Source organism: Zea mays, chromosome 6 (genome assembly GCF_902167145.1).
Source record: "Zea mays cultivar B73 chromosome 6, Zm-B73-REFERENCE-NAM-5.0, whole genome shotgun sequence".
NCBI classification, from domain to species: domain Eukaryota; kingdom Viridiplantae; phylum Streptophyta; class Magnoliopsida; order Poales; family Poaceae; genus Zea; species Zea mays.
Genome location: NC_050101.1, coordinates 174845214 through 174862417, shown reverse-complemented (window position 1 = coordinate 174862417; position 17204 = coordinate 174845214). Strand labels below are relative to the sequence as shown.

General features: G+C 40.9%; 1 long non-coding RNA gene across 1 annotated transcript; it reads right to left on the bottom strand.

Moving 5' to 3' along the window:
- Positions 1-3296: 3296 nt before the first annotated feature.
- On the bottom strand, positions 3297-3983 carry LOC103630707 (uncharacterized). The gene is made up of 2 exons (XR_002262661.1): positions 3611-3983; positions 3297-3512 (listed from the first exon to the last, which is right to left on the bottom strand). It is a non-coding gene; the product is annotated as an uncharacterized lncRNA (long non-coding RNA).
- Positions 3984-17204: the final 13221 nt, after the last annotated feature.

The following is a 17204-nucleotide window of genomic DNA, read 5'->3' as shown; positions in this document are numbered from 1 at the left end:
GGACGAAGGTCATGAAGGACTAACCTTCATCAATACAGCATACATTAGTAAAAGACGAGGCATATGAAACATAAAAGATAGCATAAATAATCATATAACATTAATCTAACTTTATTAACTCATCATAGAGAAATAGAGACAATATTGAATTATAAATGTACCTTCGGCTTGGAAGAAGATGAAAATACAAGTGTGACGCAAAAGCAAATGCCAAGTCAACGTGAACAGTACGGGAGTACTGTTCACCTATTTATAGGCACGGGGTACATCCCATACAAAATTACATACATGCCCTTTACATTTGGTGATAATTCCATAGCAATCTATCGAGGTCTAAATGGCCTTTTCATCTTTAAGTCGGTTCCCTCTTCTGCGAACATGCCGAAGCTTTACTGCTTCACAGCTTCGGCGCTGTGTCAACCTTCGTATCTTTTGAGCTTCTCCCTTTCTGATACGAGTCCGAAGATACCTGTTCAGACATTTATACTCCAGAAACATTGTTAAATTATGTTTTTGAGGACCTTCGGACGCCGAAGGTCCCCAACAATCAACATCTTGCCTTTAGTATAGTCAGAACCACATACCAAGAATAAAAACAATGTAAGCCTCCACCTCGACCACATGAGCCATCTTAGGGCTTGTTTGGTTCTACCTCAATCCATATGAATTGAGGGGGATTGAGGGGATTTCAATCTCTAGTAAGTCAAAATTCTCTTCAATCCATATCAATCCCCTCTAATCCATATGAATTAAAAATAACCGAACAGGGTCCTCCACGACCTTCAGCTCGCCGAGCTTCATCTTCACGATCGCCTCTACATGGAGTAATGAGCATCGCCATCTAACTTTGGAGAGAATCGATCGTGCTTTCGCTTTCGTCAATTGGATGGACCTATTCCCCCGCCACCACTTGTGACGCATCATTATTGATTCCTACGACCATGCTATACTACTGCTAGCTCTAGTCATGGAGTTCGAGGGACGTTGAGGTTTTATATCCTCACATGCTTACATAAAATATCCTGAATATACATTTTATTGGGAATTGAGATTCATTGAGATATAGCGAGAGGAATATATTAGGTCTATCGTAAAAGATATACATATAAAAAGTTCTCTAGAAATTTAGTATGCATGTGTGCAACCGTCCACACCTGCTCTAGTAGTCAAGGATCAGATGACAAGTTAGAGAGTGATCAGGGCCCACGAACCAACATGTGATCGATCGAATGAAATCAGTTCTAAATGTTTCAATTGTCAGAAGTGGTTGTGTACGTAGTGTCTTGCTTATTATTTATAGGTGGTAGCGCAAATAAGGTAGATAAAGTTAAAGAGTGGAACACGAGTGAGCCCATATGAATAGCAACGTAGAGATGGAGTAACGTAGGACGCTCTCCAAGGGCGTCCAGAGTTGCCCCCCTCCACCTGTGAGCGTGTACGGGCAGGGAGATTCCGCGTCCAACGGCGCCGGGAGGCGGCGGGACATAATGGGAGAGCTATAATCATTTCTAATTCGTTACTTACTATGTTTATTTTTGAAATTAATTTCCATAATCTAGTAACAATGTGTATTACGCTAACTTTTTTAAACTTTTAAAAACGATATAAAAATGTAAAATTATTGAGTTATACTGTATAAGGTTGCTAAATAGAGGGAATGGTTAGAGAGAAGGAGAAATAAGATGTATAATCTTTTAGGACTAGTTTGAAAACTTCATTTTTTTCAAGGGATTTTTGTTTTTCTAATAAAAAATGAACTATTTTTTTTTAAAATAAAAATCCCTCGGGAAGATGGTGTTTCCAAACTAGCTCTTAGGGTGAGATATTTAAATATAATAGAAAGTGTGAGTAGAACGAGTTCGGAGGGAGAACTGTTGGAAACGGTCTAAATGGCCTCAAGTGAAATAGGAGGATTAATTAGTTGTAATGGTAACCGGTACCTGGCAGTTTCTAGTAGTAAGGGCTAGCTGGTTTGTCAAACTTAGCTGAATATGATATGATCATATGCCTGAAGTACTAAACTAAGCCCCCATGTGGTTGAATCTCACGTATATTGCAATTATTCGTAACATCCTGTGGTGTGAAAACTAAGGCCTAACTCAATATTCTTCACCATTCAAGGACCAATCTCTCGTTACGTGTTTTTTCCTCTCATCATTCGCACCCCACCGACCAAAAAAACTCAATCTGCAACGAAGAACAGCCATGCGTATTAGTGGGTGTTTAGTTTATATATATAGACTAATTTTTATTCCATTTATTTTATTTTATTTTAGTTTCAGAATTGTTAAATACGAAAACTAAAATAGACACTACACGACGGTTCACTTACAGCGACCTACGGTTGGTTGCTAAAACGGCTTTCAGCGACCTACGGTTGATTGCTAAAAACTTTTAGCGACCCATAAGGATGGTCGCTGTAAGTGCCGTCGCTAAAGGCTTTAGCGACCGACATCTTTTTAGCGACCGACCGTCCGTTGCTAATATTATATAATTAGCGACCAACCGTGGGTTGCTGTACTATAGATTTAGCAACCAACCGTAAGTCGACATACTATACATTTAGCAACCAACAGAAAGTCGCCCTTTTTACAATTGTTATTAATAATAATATACATTTAATTAAGCACCACAAATCACATATTTTTATACACAAATCATAAAGACATACACAGTTAATCAGTATACCACAGTCATAGATCCATCACATAAACACAAAAGCACCACAATTATATATTCACAAAAGCATCACAGTTATAATATCATTCACAATTAGACCATTTACAGATAGCTAGCTAGATCATTCACAAAAGCTCCAGAGATGATCATTCACAAAAATATCTTGTACCAGAAGTTACAAAATAGCAAAGATCAGCCACCCCATCTCATTTTTCATCTAACAAAATGGAGGTACACGCTATTAGTGACGACAATTCTTCTTGTGTTGCAGATCCAGAGCCTTGCCATCTTATTCTTCCCAGGCCAACAACCAGATATATGTATCTGCAGTTCAAGAGTACACCTACCTTATATTGACAAGAAAAAACTACTTTTAGTATTTATGAAATGACCAAAGAGAGTATTTATGAAAAAACTACCTTAATTAATGATTGTTAGATTTCCTCATCGCCTTGAGAAATGCTCGTCTCATAGGACTCAATGATAATACCCAAGAATCTATAAATGAGACCTGGAACATAACATTAAAGCATCTTAGCCATTATCAATGATGTGAAAAGGCAAAAAAAATGGATAATGAATTGTACGGTTACAGGGTAATATCAGTGCCGTCCAAAATGGTATTCTCATTCTTAATTTTCTGCAACATAGTTCCAATAGCAAACTTCCAAAACAGGCACACAAAAGTACTAGTGCTTCACATCATCACCTCTTGTGTAAAAACATATGATGCTGGCGACGAAATCTCGGAACTAGCGCAGCAGGAATCGAACCGCAGCCACGACATCACCCTTGTGCTCACAGAGCGCTCTCTCCGCGATCTTCTTGTCCAGCTGTACGCATATAATATTCAGATGCACTTGAGGATAGGCTTTTAAACGAATTATGAGACACTATTATTTGTCAGTCATGGTTTTGGATGTATGAACACCTCAAGCTCACTAGCGATAATTTCGACATCCACAGGGTTGATCTTCACAACAGCCAATTCTTTCTCCCTGGTGAAAAAGAGTAAATGCGGTGAGTGTGATAAAACTGTCACACGCATGGCACTTTTCTGAAAAGAAAAACAAACCAGTTTCGGAGGCAACGAACTATATCTGCTTGTTGTGTACCATTTCAGATGGCAATAAAATAACATGTTACAAGAACTACAGAGTGATCACAGAGTGCACATAAATCGAAACGTCAAATAGCAATATAGTAGACTGAAATGCGTTAGGCTAAAATTACTGAATCAAGAACGCTAGATTCCAATTGGATTTTCTTCCAGATTGTCCATGCTACTTTCTGGTCATCTAACTCGATCAAGATCCTGGAAGATTTATTTTCATACTCTAAAGATTGACAAGAGAACCTACAGACAGCTATAGGCAGTAACAATTGCCATCTTTGGCAAAAAATCTAGCAGTGCTGGATTGTTGATGTCGAAGAATCAGCTCCAGAAATCAATTTTCCTAGAGGATCCTAAAACATTTTAGTGAAGAGCAACCGATGTGGGCATATGATAACACAGTAAACATACATGCCTTTTATAAGGAAAAAACAATATAAGTTGGCATTAATATAACTGTGACTAACTACTCAAAACATTTAATCAATAGGTCATAGAAACCGACTATCTGATGTGAATTGGTTGACATTACTAGCCTTGTCATGACACTATCAAAATAAATCAAGGTAGAATTTTAGTACTTTTCCTAATTTCGTATCTACACGGTAGTAATACGGTAGAATTTTAGCCTTGTCATGACATTACTAGCATTGCTATCTAATAAGGTAGTAATAAAATTTCTTTAAGTGAAGTCAACCTCATGTCACTTATTAATGTCACAAGTAAAGAATGTTAAACCCTATACCAGACCCGTGCTTGCTATTTCCAAGAAATGCAGACAACAGCTGTGTTTCTTCCAAACCATTCCAAACTGTCTCAGATAAAAGCTAAGCAATCAAAGCAATAGCCGTGTGACTAATTAATCTAATATTGGGCATCCAACGGTTTCGCATAAACTGGGCAACTCACTGTTGAACACCCCTAAATACAGGGGATAGAGCCTTAGAACTATCTTAGTTATTTCAGTAAACCTAAAAAATAAGTCAGGGAGCTTAAATTGTTATCCTGTCCTTTTGGTACTGATTTCAAGTGGAAAAAATAATACAACAACCATATGACCGAGAGGAAGGAAGTTGAACAACAATAAACAATGGTAGAATTGCCGTTGAAGGATAGAGCAAACCTTTCATCAACCTGAACCTTCTTCCCAGCAATTTTTCCTTTGGGAGCCGAGGACAACTACAAGGGGAAAGATGGAAAAGGTTTATATTAAAGGAAGTCAGGAGGGCAAGTGCTACTGAGCGGTCGAGCAGATAACGAAAGAACCACTGCACATGTCCCGTCCATTACCTTAAGAAATAGGGTAATGACTATCATCGAGCGGATAACGAACCTGAGGCGCTAGGGTGAGCGCTCCCATCCTTGATCCGAGCACCCCAGCAGTTCTCCATTCGCGAGTGTGCTCGGTGCTCACGCCGCTGCACAGCCGGAGCGAAGCGCGGCAGCGAGGGCGGGGCTCGACCAGCAATCGGATCAAGGGTGGCGGCTGACTGCGTGAGGCTGCCGCTTTGGAGAGGGAGTGAGCCGAGCGAGCGAGAGGAGCGAGGGAGAGGCTGGCGGGCAAGGGTGGCGGCTGATTAGGGTTAGGTGCGGCTGGGCCTTAATGGGCCGATTTGGTTAGGTTTTGTTTTTTTTCTTTTTTATTTCTTTTTCTAAATTTGAAATTCATTTTTAAATAACCCTAAAATTCATAGTAATTAAACCAAAATTATTTATAAATAGAATATTATTTTGTGGGCTAATACTTATTATATTTTTATTTACTAGGATTTTCATTTAAGAACAAATGTTATTCAATAACCAAAAATCAATCATGCGCAATAAAAAAATTATTCCAAATGCAAATACATAACAAACACTTAAAATAAAATTGATTACCATAAATATCATTAATAACTAAATGCATTATTTTTATTTTATGATTTTTATAGTGTTACAATTTTCTTTTCCATAATTCTTTTTTTCTTTTCTACAATTCTTTTTTTATTTACTACAATTTAGCGATCAATGTTTACTTGTTTTAATTAATTTTTAGTCACTAATATCTACAGGTACGTTCAGGCTATAAGATTTGATAGTGATCCTTGCTCTATAGCGACCCACCGCTAGTCCCCGACGACATCTATAGCGATCAACCATAAGTTGTTAAATTTCTAGACTTTTAGCGACCAACCGACCGTTGCTACAAAAGGATTTAGCGACTGACCGTTGGTCCCTAACCTTTAGCAACCAACAGTTGGTACCTAATAAGGGTCGCTAAAGATCAACCGTCGTGTAGTGAGAATTTTAGTTCCATATTTGATAGTATAGAGACTAAAATAAAATAAAATAGATAGACTAAAAATTAGTCCCTAAAAACTAAACATGTCCCTTACGTTTTTTGAGCAGAGATTATCAACTGATTTCAGACTATACCGACATCTTCTAGGCTAATGGTGTATGACTTTGATCCGGTCATACAATGCATAGAAACAGTTAAGGAGCAAGTAACCGTGCCATTGCAAAGATAATATTAGACTGTCTCCGGTGGTGTGCGAAAAATATGGGACATAAAACGTAAAACCGTAGATAATATTGTTTGACATTGTTTACATAGAAAAGTTTAAAATAAAGAATAAGATAGATAATCTAGATAACATTATACTTAGCAAAACGGGAACCATAGGTAGCGCTGACATCACAGTAGTTTTTCAACAGGCTATGGTCGTGTCGTGCTGGCATACCATATGAGCTGGCAGCTGCTGAAAGTCGCCTAGAAGGGGGTAAATAGGCGGAATCTGAAAATTATAAACTTAAGCACAACTACAAGCCGGGATTAGCGTTAGAAATATAATCGGGTTCAAAAGAGAGGGCGAAAACAAATCAACCAAAGAAATAGAGCGGATGACACGGTGATTTGTTTTACCGAGGTTCGGTTCTTGCAAACCTACTCCCCGTTGAGGTGGTCACAAAGACCGGGTCTCTTTCAACCCTTTCCCTCTCTCAAACGGTCACTTAGACCGAGTGAGCTTTCTCCTTATTTCATGGGTCACTTAGACCCGCAAAGATCACCACACACTTGGTGTCTCTTACCTTGGTTACAGAACACTTGAGAACAAGAAATGAGGAAGGAAGAAAGCGTTCCAAGTGCAAGAACTCAAAAGAACACAAATATCACTCTCTCACTAGTCACTATTTGATTGGAATGATCTTTGGACTTTACAGAGGATTTGATCTCTTTGTTTGTGTCTTGGAGTGAAGTCTAGAGCTCTTGTATTGAATGCAGTGGCTGAAAACTTGTATGCCTTGAAGTGTTGGTGGTTGGGGGTATTTATAGCCCCAACCACCAAAGTGGTCGTTGGGAGGGGCTATTGTCGTATGGCGCACCGGACAGTCCGGTGTGCCACCGGACATTGTCCGGTGCGCCAGCCACGTCACCCAACTGTTAGGGTTCGACCGGTGGAGCTCTGACAAGTGGGGCCACCGGACAGTCCGGTGGTGCACCGGACAGTCACTGTTCACTGTCCGGTGCGCCTTCTGGCGCTGCTCTAACTTCTGCGCGCGCAGGCGCACACTGTTCACGTTCACTGTTCACCTTTTGCAGACGACCGTTAGCGCAGATAGCCGTTGCTCCGCTGTTAGTCCGGTGAATTATAGCGGAGCGGCTCCCCTGGAAACCTGAAGCTGGCGAGTTCAGAGTTGATCCACCCTGGTGCACCGGACACTGTCCGGTGGCACACCGGACAGTCCGGTGCGCCAGACCAGGACAACCTTCGGTTGTCTTTTGCTCTTTTATTTGAACCCTTTCTTGGACTTTTTATTGGTTTGTGTTGAACCTTTGGCACCTGTAGAACTCATAATCTAGAGTAAACTAGTTAGTCCAATTGTTTGTGTTGGGCAATTCAACCACCAAAATTCATTTAGGAAAAGGTTTGACCCTATTTCCCTTTCAATCTTCCCCTTTTTGGTGATTGATGCCAACACAAACGAAAGCAAATATAGAAGTGCAGAATTGAACTAGTTTGCATAAGGTAAGTGCAAAGGTTGCTTGGAGTGAAACCAATATAATTATTTCTACTAGATATGCATGGATGGTTTTCTTCTTATCTAAAATTTTGGACCACATTTGCACCACGAGTTTTGTTTTTGCAAATTCTTTTGTAAATTCTTTTCAAAATCCTTTTTGCAAATAGTCAAAGGTACATGAATAAGATTGAAAGAAGCATTTTCAAGATTTAAAATTTTCTCCCCTGTTTTAAATGCTTTTCCTTTGACTTAAACAAAACTCTCCCTCAATGAAAATCTCCTCTTAGTGTTCAAGAGGGTTTTACGACTTTTTGAAGGTACTAGTACTTTCTCTCCTTTTGAAAACACATAAAAATATCAATTTGAAAACTTCATTTTAAAATTTGGTGGTGGTGCGGTCCTTTTGCTTTGGGCTAATACTTTCTCCCCTTTGGCATGAATCGCAAAAAACGGGTACTTGTGAGTGAAATATAAGCCCTAAACTTTCCCCCAATGGTAAACAAAAAATATGAGTGAAGATTATACCAAAGTGGAGAACTATACGGAATACCGACAAAGAGTGAATAATACCGATGGAGTTGAGTGGAAGCGTCGTCTTTGCTGAATACTCCATTTCCCTTTCAATTCTATGACTAAGCATGAGAATACACTTGAAAACACATTAGTCATAGACATTAAAGAGATATGATCAAAGGTATATAAATGAGCGATGTGTGCAACGTATCAATTAAAATTCCGAGAATCAAGAATGTTTAACTCATTCCTAAGTTTGGTAAAGGTTTTCTCATCTAGTGGCTTGGTAAAGATATCGGCTAATTGATCTTTGGTGTTAATATAGGCTATCTCGATATCCCCCTTTGTTGGTGATCTCTCAAAAAGTGATACAGAATGGCTATGTGCTTAGTGCGGCTGTGTTCAACGGGATTATTCGCCATGCAGATTGCACTCTCATTATTATATAGGAGAGGGACTTTGCTAAATTTGTAGCCATAGTCCCTAAGAGTTTGCCTCATCCAAAGCAATTGCGCGCAACAATGGCCTGCGGCAATGTACTCGGCTTCGGCGGTAGAAAGAGCTACTGAGTTTTGTTTCTTTGAAGCCCAAGACACCAGGGATCTCCCTAGAAACTGACAAGTCCCTGATGTGCTCTTCCTATCAATTTTACACCCTGCCCAATCAGCATCGGAATATCCTAATAAATCAAAAGAGGATCCCTTAGGGTACCAAAGACCAAACTTAGGTGTATGAACTAAATATCTCAAGATTCTCTTCACGGCCCTAAGGTGAACCTCCTTAGGATCGGCTTGAAATCTTGCACACATGCATACGGAAAGCATAATATCCGGTCGAGATGCACATAAATAGAGTAAAGATCCTATCATCGACCGGTATACCTTTTGATCTACGGATTTACCTCCCGTGTCGAGGTTGAGATGCCCATTGGTTCCCATGAGTGTCTTGATGGGTTTGGCATCCTTCATTCCAAACTTAGTGAGTATATCTTGAATGTACTTCGTTTGGCTGATGAAGGTGCCCTCTTGGAGTTGCTTGACTTGAAATCCTAGAAAATACTTCAACTCCCCCATCACAGACATCTCGAATTTTTGTACCATGATCCTACTAAACTCTTCACAAATAGATTTGTTAGTAGACCCAAATATGATATCATCAACATAGATTTGGCATACAAACAAATCATTTGCAATTGTTTTAGTAAAGAGAGTAGGATCGGGCTTGCCGACTTTGAAGCCATTAGTAATAAGAAAATCTCTTAGGCATTCATACCATGCTCTTGGGGCTTGCTTGAGCCCATAAAGCGTCTTAGAGAGTTTATAAACATGGTTAGGATACTCACTATCTTCAAAGCCGGGAGGTTGCTCAACATAGACCTCTTCCTTGATTGGTCCATTGAGGAAAGCACTCTTCACGTCCATTTGATAAAGCTTAAAGCCATGGTAAGTAGCATAGGCAAGTAATATACGAATTGACTCAAGCCTAGCTACGGGTGCATAGGTTTCACCAAAATCCAAACCTTCGACTTGTGGATAACCCTTGGCCACAAGTCGTGCTTTGTTCCTTGTCACCACACCATGCTCATCTTGTTTGTTACGGAAGACCCACTTGGTTCCTACAACATTTTGGTTAGGACGTGGAACTAAATGTCATACCTCATTCCTCGTGAAGTTGTTGAGCTCCTCTTGCATCGCCAGCACCCAATCCGAATCTTGAAGTGCTTCCTCTACCCTGTGTGGCTCAATAGAAGAAACAAAAGAGTAATGTTCACAAAAATGAGCAACATGAGATCGAGTGGTTACCCCCTTATGAATATCGCCGAGGATGGTGTTCACAGGGTGATCTCGTTGGATTGCTTGGTGGACTCTTGGGTGTGGCGGCCTTTGATCTTGTTCATCTTCCTTGTCTTGAACATTGGCATCTCCCCCTTGATCATTGTCCTCCTCTTGAGGTGGCTCATCTTCTTGATCTTCATTTTCATCATCTTGAGCTTGATCCTCATCTTGGGTTGGTGGAGATGCTTGTGTGGAAGATGATGGTTGATCTTGTGCTTGGGGAGGCTCTTCGGATTCTTTAGGACACACATCCCCAATGGACATGTTCTTAGCGCAACGCATGGAGCCTCTTCATCATCTAGCTCATCAAGATCAACTTGCTCTACTTGAGAGCCATTAGTCTCATCAAACACAATGTCACAAGAAACTTCAACTAGTCCAGTGGACTTGTTAAAGACTCTATATGCCCTTGTGTTTGAGTCATAACCAAGTAAAAAGCCTTCTACAGCCTTAGGAGCAAATTTAGATTTTCTACCTCTCTTAACAAGGATAAAGCATTTGCTACCAAAGACTCTAAAATATGAAACATTGGGCTTTTTACCGGTGAGGAGTTCATATGATGTTTTCTTGAGGATTCGGTGAAGATATAACCGGTTGTTGGCGTAGCAGGCGGTGTTGACCGCCTCGGCCCAAAACCGATCCGAAGTCTTGTACTCATCAAGCATGGTCCTTGCCATGTCCAATAGAGTTCTATTCTTCTTCTCCACTACACCATTTTGTTTTGGCGTGTAGGGAGAGGAGAACTCATGCTTGATGACCTCCTCCTCAAGGAAGCCTTCAATTTGAGAGTTCTTAAACTCCATTCCGTTGTCGCTTCTTATTTTCTTGATCCTCAAGCCGAACTCATTTTGAGCCCGTCTCAAGAATCCTTTCAAAATCTCTTGGGTTTGAGATTTATCCTGCAAAAAGAATACCCAAGTGAAGCAAGAATAATCATCCATAATAACTAGACAGTACTTACTCCCGCCGATGCTTATGTAAGCTATCGGGCCAAATAAATCCATGTGGAGTAGCTCCAGTGGCCTGTCAGTCGTCATGATGTTCTTGTGTGGATGATGAACACCAACTTGCTTCCCTGCTTGACATGCGCTACAAATCCTGTCTTTCTCAAAATGAACATTTGTTAGTCCCAAAATGTGTTCTCCCTTTAGAAGCTTGTGAAGATTCTTCATTCCAACGTGGGCTAGTCGGCGATGCCAGAGCCAACTCATATTAGTCTTAGCAATTAAGCAAGTGTCGAGTTCAGCTCTATTGAAATCAACTAAGTATAGCTGACCCTCTAACACTCCCTTAAATGCTATTGAATCATCACTTCTTCTAAAGACAGTAACACCTATATCAGTAAAAAGACAATTGTAGCCCATTTTACATAATTGAGAAACAGAAAGCAAGTTGTAATATAAAGAATCTACAAGAAAAACATTGGAAATAGAATGGTCAGGAGATATAGCAATTTTACCAAGCCCTTTGACCAAACCTTGATTTCCATCCCCGAATGTGATAGCTCTTTGGGGATCTTGGTTTTTCTCATAGGAGGAGAACATCCTTTTCTCCCCAGCCATGTGGTTTGTGCACCCGCTATCAATGATCCAACTTGAGCCCCCGGATGCATAAACCTACAAAACAAATTTAGGCCTTGTTCTTAGGTACCCAAACGGTCTTGGGTCCTTTAACATTGGAAACAAGCACCTTGGGTACCCAAACACAAGTCTTTGATCCCTTGTGTTTGCCCCCAACATATTTGGCAACTACTTTGCCTAGTTTGTTAGTGAGCACATATGAATTATCAAAAGTCTTAAATGAAATGTTATGATCATTTGATGCAATAGGAGATTTCTTCTTAGGCATTTTAACATGGGTAGAACGCCTAGAGCTAGAAGCCTCATTCTTATAAATAAAAGCATGGTGAGAGACAGAATGAATCTTCTTTGCATGAATTCTCCTAATCTTATCCTCAGGATAACCAGCAGGATATAGAATATAGCCCTCGTTATCCTGAGGCATGGGAGCCTTGCCCTTAACAAAATTAGACAATCTTTTAGGAGGGGCATTAAGCTTGGCATTGTCTCCCTGTTGGAAGCCAATGCCATCCTTAATGCCAGGGCGTCTCCCACTATAGAGCATACTTCGAGCAAATTTAAATTTTTCATTTTCTAATTCATGCTCGACAATTTTTGCATCTAGTTTAGCTATATGATCATTTTGTTGTTTAATCATAGCAAGGTGATCATGAATAGCATCAACATTAATGTCTCTACATCTAGTACAAATAGAAACATGATCAACACTAGATGTAGAGGGTTTGCAATCATTTAATTCAACAATCCTAGCATGTAAAATAGCATTCTCATCTCTAAGATTGGTAATAGCATCATTGCAAACATTTAAATCTTTAGCCTTAGCAATCAATTTTTCATTTTCAATTTTAAGGCTAGCAAGAGATTCATTCAACATGTCAATCTTAGCAATTAAACTAGCATTATCATTTCTAAGATTAACAATAGAATCATCACAAACATTGGATTTTTCAACCTTAGCAATTAATTTGGTATTTGAAAGGGAAATAGGCTTACACCTTTTTACTAAATAGATTTTGGTGGTTGAATTGCCCAACACAAATATTTGGACTAACTAGTTTGCTCTAGTCTATAAGTTTTACAGGTGCCAAAGGTTCACAACAAGCCAATAAAAAGACCAAAGATGGGTTCAAATAAAGAGAGCTAAAGATAACCCAAAGGCACCCTGGTCTGGCGCACCGGACTGTCCGGTGTGCCACCGGATAGTGTCTGGTGCACCACCGGACAGTGTCCGGTGCACCAGGGAACTCCAAGCTCAACTCTTCGCCTTCGGGAAATTCTCAGAGGCACTCCACTATAATTCACCGGACTGTCTGGTGTACCACCGGACAGTGTCCGGTGCCCCAGGGAGAAGCAACTCTGAACTCGCCAGCTTCGGAAATCCGCTCCGCTATAATTCACCGGAGCAACGGCTACTTCGCGCGCAACGGTCGACTCCAACGCATTAAATGCGCGTCTGCGCGCGCAGAGGATAGAGCACGCGCGGGTGGCACACTGGACAGTCTACAGGACTTGTCCGGTGCACCACCAGACAGCCAGGCGGGCCCACAAGTTAGAGCTTCAACGATCGAACCCCAACGGCTGGCTGACGTGGCTGACGCACCGGACAGTGTCCGGTGGCGCACCGGACTGTCCGTTGCGCCATGCGACAGCAGACTTCCAACAGCCACATTTTGGTGGTTGGTGCTATAAATACCCCAACCACCCCACATTCAATGGCATCCAAGGTTCTACACTTCTACACCTTACAAGAGCTATAACATTCAATACAAGACACACCAAAGAGATCAAATCCTCTCCCAACTCCACACAAAGATTTAGTGATTAGAGAGAGATTTGTTGTGTTCATTTGAGCTCTTGCGCTTGAATTGCTTCTTTTTTTCTCATTCTTCTTGTGATCAAACTCAATTGTAACCAAGGCAAGAGACACCAATTGTGTGGTGGTCCTTGTGGGGACTTAGTGTCCCGTGTGATTGAGAAGAGAAGCTCACTCGATCTAAGTGACCGTTTGAGAGAGGGAAAGGGTTGAAAGAGACCCGGTCTTTGTGACCACCTCAACGGGGAGTAGGTTTGCAAGAACCGAACCTCTATAAAACAAATCCTTGTGTCTCATTCCTTATTTGCTTGCGATTTGTTTTTTCGCCCCTCTCTCGGACTTGATTATATTTCTAACGCTAACCCGGCTTGTAGTTGTGATTAACTTTGTAAATTTCCGTTTTGACCTATTCACCCCCCCTCTAGGCGACTTTCAATTGGTATCAAAGCCCGGTGCTTCATTAGAGCCTAACCGCTCGAAGTGATGTCGGGAGATCACGCCAAGAAGGAGATGGAGACCAGCGACAAGCCCGCTACAAGCCACGGGAAGGCTTCATCGGAAGAGTCCCGCAACAAAGGAAAGAAGAAGGAATTCTCTTCCCACAAGTCGCATCGGAGTGGGGACAAGAAAAAGAAGATGAGGAAAGTGGTCTACTACGAGACCGATTCTTCATCGCCATCCACCTCCGGCTCCGACGCGCCGTCCATTACTTCTAAGCGCCATGAGCGCAAGAAGTATAGTAAGATTCCCCTACGCTATCCTTGTATTTCAAAACGTACTCCTTTACTCTCTGTTCCATTAGGCAAACCACCGGTTTTGACGGTGAATATTATAATATGTGGAGTGACAAAATGAGGCATCATCTAACCTCACTCCACACAAGCATTTGGAATGTTGTTGAGTTTGGTGTACAGGTACCATCCGTAGGGGATGAAGTCTACGACTTTGACGAAGTGGCCCAAATCCACCACTTTAACTCCTAAGCCACCACTATACTCCTCGCCTCTCTAAGTCGAGAGGAGTATAATAAGGTGCAAGGGTTAAAAAGTGCGAAGGAAATTTGGGACGTACTCAAGACCGCACACGAAGGAGACGAGGTGACAAAGATCACCAAGCGGGAGACGATCGAGGGGGAGCTCGGTCGCTTCATGCTTCACCAAGGGGAGGATCCGCAAGCTATGTACAACCGCTTGAAGACCTTGGTGAACCAAGTGCGCAACCTCGGGAGCACAAAGTGGGATGACCATGGGATGGTCAAGGTTATTCTTAGATCTCTCGTTTTTCTTAACCCTACGCAAGTTCAATTAATTCGAGGTGATCCTAGATACAAGCTAATGTCTCCCGAGGAGGTTATAGGAAAATTTGTGAGCTTTGAGCTAATGATTAAAGGCTCAAAGAAAATCATCGAGCAAGGCACCTCCACGCCCGAGGCACAACCCGTCGCATTCAAGGCAACAGAGGAGAAGAAGGAAGAGTCTACACCAACTAGGCTCCCTATCGGCGCCTCAAAGCTCGACAATGAGGAGATGGCTTTAATCATCAAAAGCTTTCGACAAATCCTCAAGCAAAGGAGGGGGAAGGACTACAAGCCCCGCTCCAAGAAGGTTTGCTACAAGTGTGGTAAGCCCGGTCACTTTATTGCAAAATGTCCTATTTCTAGTGACAGTGACAGGGGCGATGACAAGAAGGGGAGAAGAAAGATGAAGAATAGATATCACAAGAAGAAGGGCGGCGATGCCCATGTGTGCCGCGAGTGGGACTTCGACGAGAGCTCCACCGACTCCTCCTCCGACGAGGACGCCGCCAACATTGCCGTCAACAAGGGACTTCTCTTCCCCAACATCGGCCACAAGTGCCTCATGGCAAAAGACGGCAAAAGGAAGAAGGTTAAATCTAAATCCTCCACTAAATATGCATCCTCTAGTGATGAAGATAATTCTAGTAATGAGGAGGATAATTTGCTTACTCTTTTTGCCAACCTTAACATGGAACAAAAAGAAAAGTTAAATGAATTGATTAGCGCTATTCATGATAAGGATGAACTCTTGGATAGTCAAGAGGACTTCCTAATTAAGGAAAATAAGAAGCATGTTAAGGTTAAGAATGCTTACGCTCTAGAAAGGGAAAAATGTGAAAAATTATCTAGTGAGCTAAGCACTTGCCATGATGTTATTGCCAACCTTAGAAATGAAAATGCTAAATTAATTGCTAAGGTTGATTCAAATATTTGTGATGATTCATATGTCAATCTTAGAAATGATCATGATATTTCTATTGCTAAGATTGAAAAATTGAATGCCTCTCTTACTAGCCTTAGATGTGAAAATGAAAAATTGATTGCTAAGGCTAAAGAATTAGATGTTTGCAATGCTTCCATTTCCGATCTTAGAAGTGAAAATGATATTTTACATGCTAAGATTGTTGAACTAAAAACTTGCAAACCCTCTACATCTACCGTTGAGCATGTTTCTATTTGCACTAGATGTAGAGATGTTGACATTGATGCTATTCATGATCATATGGCTTTAATTAAACAACAAAATGATCATATAGCAAAATTAGATGCTAAAATTGTCGAGAATGAACTTGAAAATGAAAAATTTAAATTTGCTCCACTACAAGAAACTGGTTAAAGAACGTGGGTGAAAAACCGTCGAACTTAATGTAATAGGCCATCGAACTTACCATAAGAACGTGGGTTTACCCACGAATATAGCCGACGCCGATTTTTGGACGAACTTAAAGAAGTAAGTTCGACGACCCCCACGTTCTTAAGGTTAAGAACGTGGGTACCATCGAACTTAACATTAAGAACGTGGGTACCGTCGAACTTAAGGTTAAGAACGTGGGTTTTTAAGTTCGACGGGGGCCGTCGAATGTTTTCCCATAAGTTCGACGGCACCCACGTTCTTAACCTTAAGTTCGACGTGGCCACGTGGTCGTCGAACTTATGGGTCGTGCGTGGGTCGGCGAGGGCTGCCCATTAAGTTCGACGGTACCCACGTTCTTAACCTTAAGAACGTGGGTACCCACGTTCTTAACCCTTTTCTAGAAAAAATAAAAAATACAGAAATGTAAAATTATATACACATAATATCACATGCAACACAATATATCACATACAATACAAATTTCAAACACATTGATATATGTTCATATCACAAATTCACATAATTAAGTCCAAATATATAAGTTTGCAAATTCACATAAGTCCAAATACATAAGTTCACAAATTCACACAGGTTCACATCCATAGTTCACAAGTTCAAACACACAAGTTCAAACATTAGCTCCATCGCTCTCGATCAGGACATCGGATTGTTGTTCGTAGCTCCACCACTAGAATTGAGACATCTGTCCGCAAAGTCAACGTGAGGGGGAGGAGTCACTTGATGAGAGCCGGAATCCTACAAAATAAACCAAAATTCTCATAAATACACAACTGACATTAAATCACATGTACACAAAGATATAGGAAAGCATGATAAACACAAAATGTGGCTTCCATATTTGTGCATGAACATGAACATGAGAGTGAAAACAAACTTCATTTCAAGACGCAGCACCCAATCAGCCACGTGGTAAATTATGCTTATATGCCAGACAACAGACAGCTATGCTACCTACAAAATATGAATATATATGCTGTGCTTTGAGAATACTTC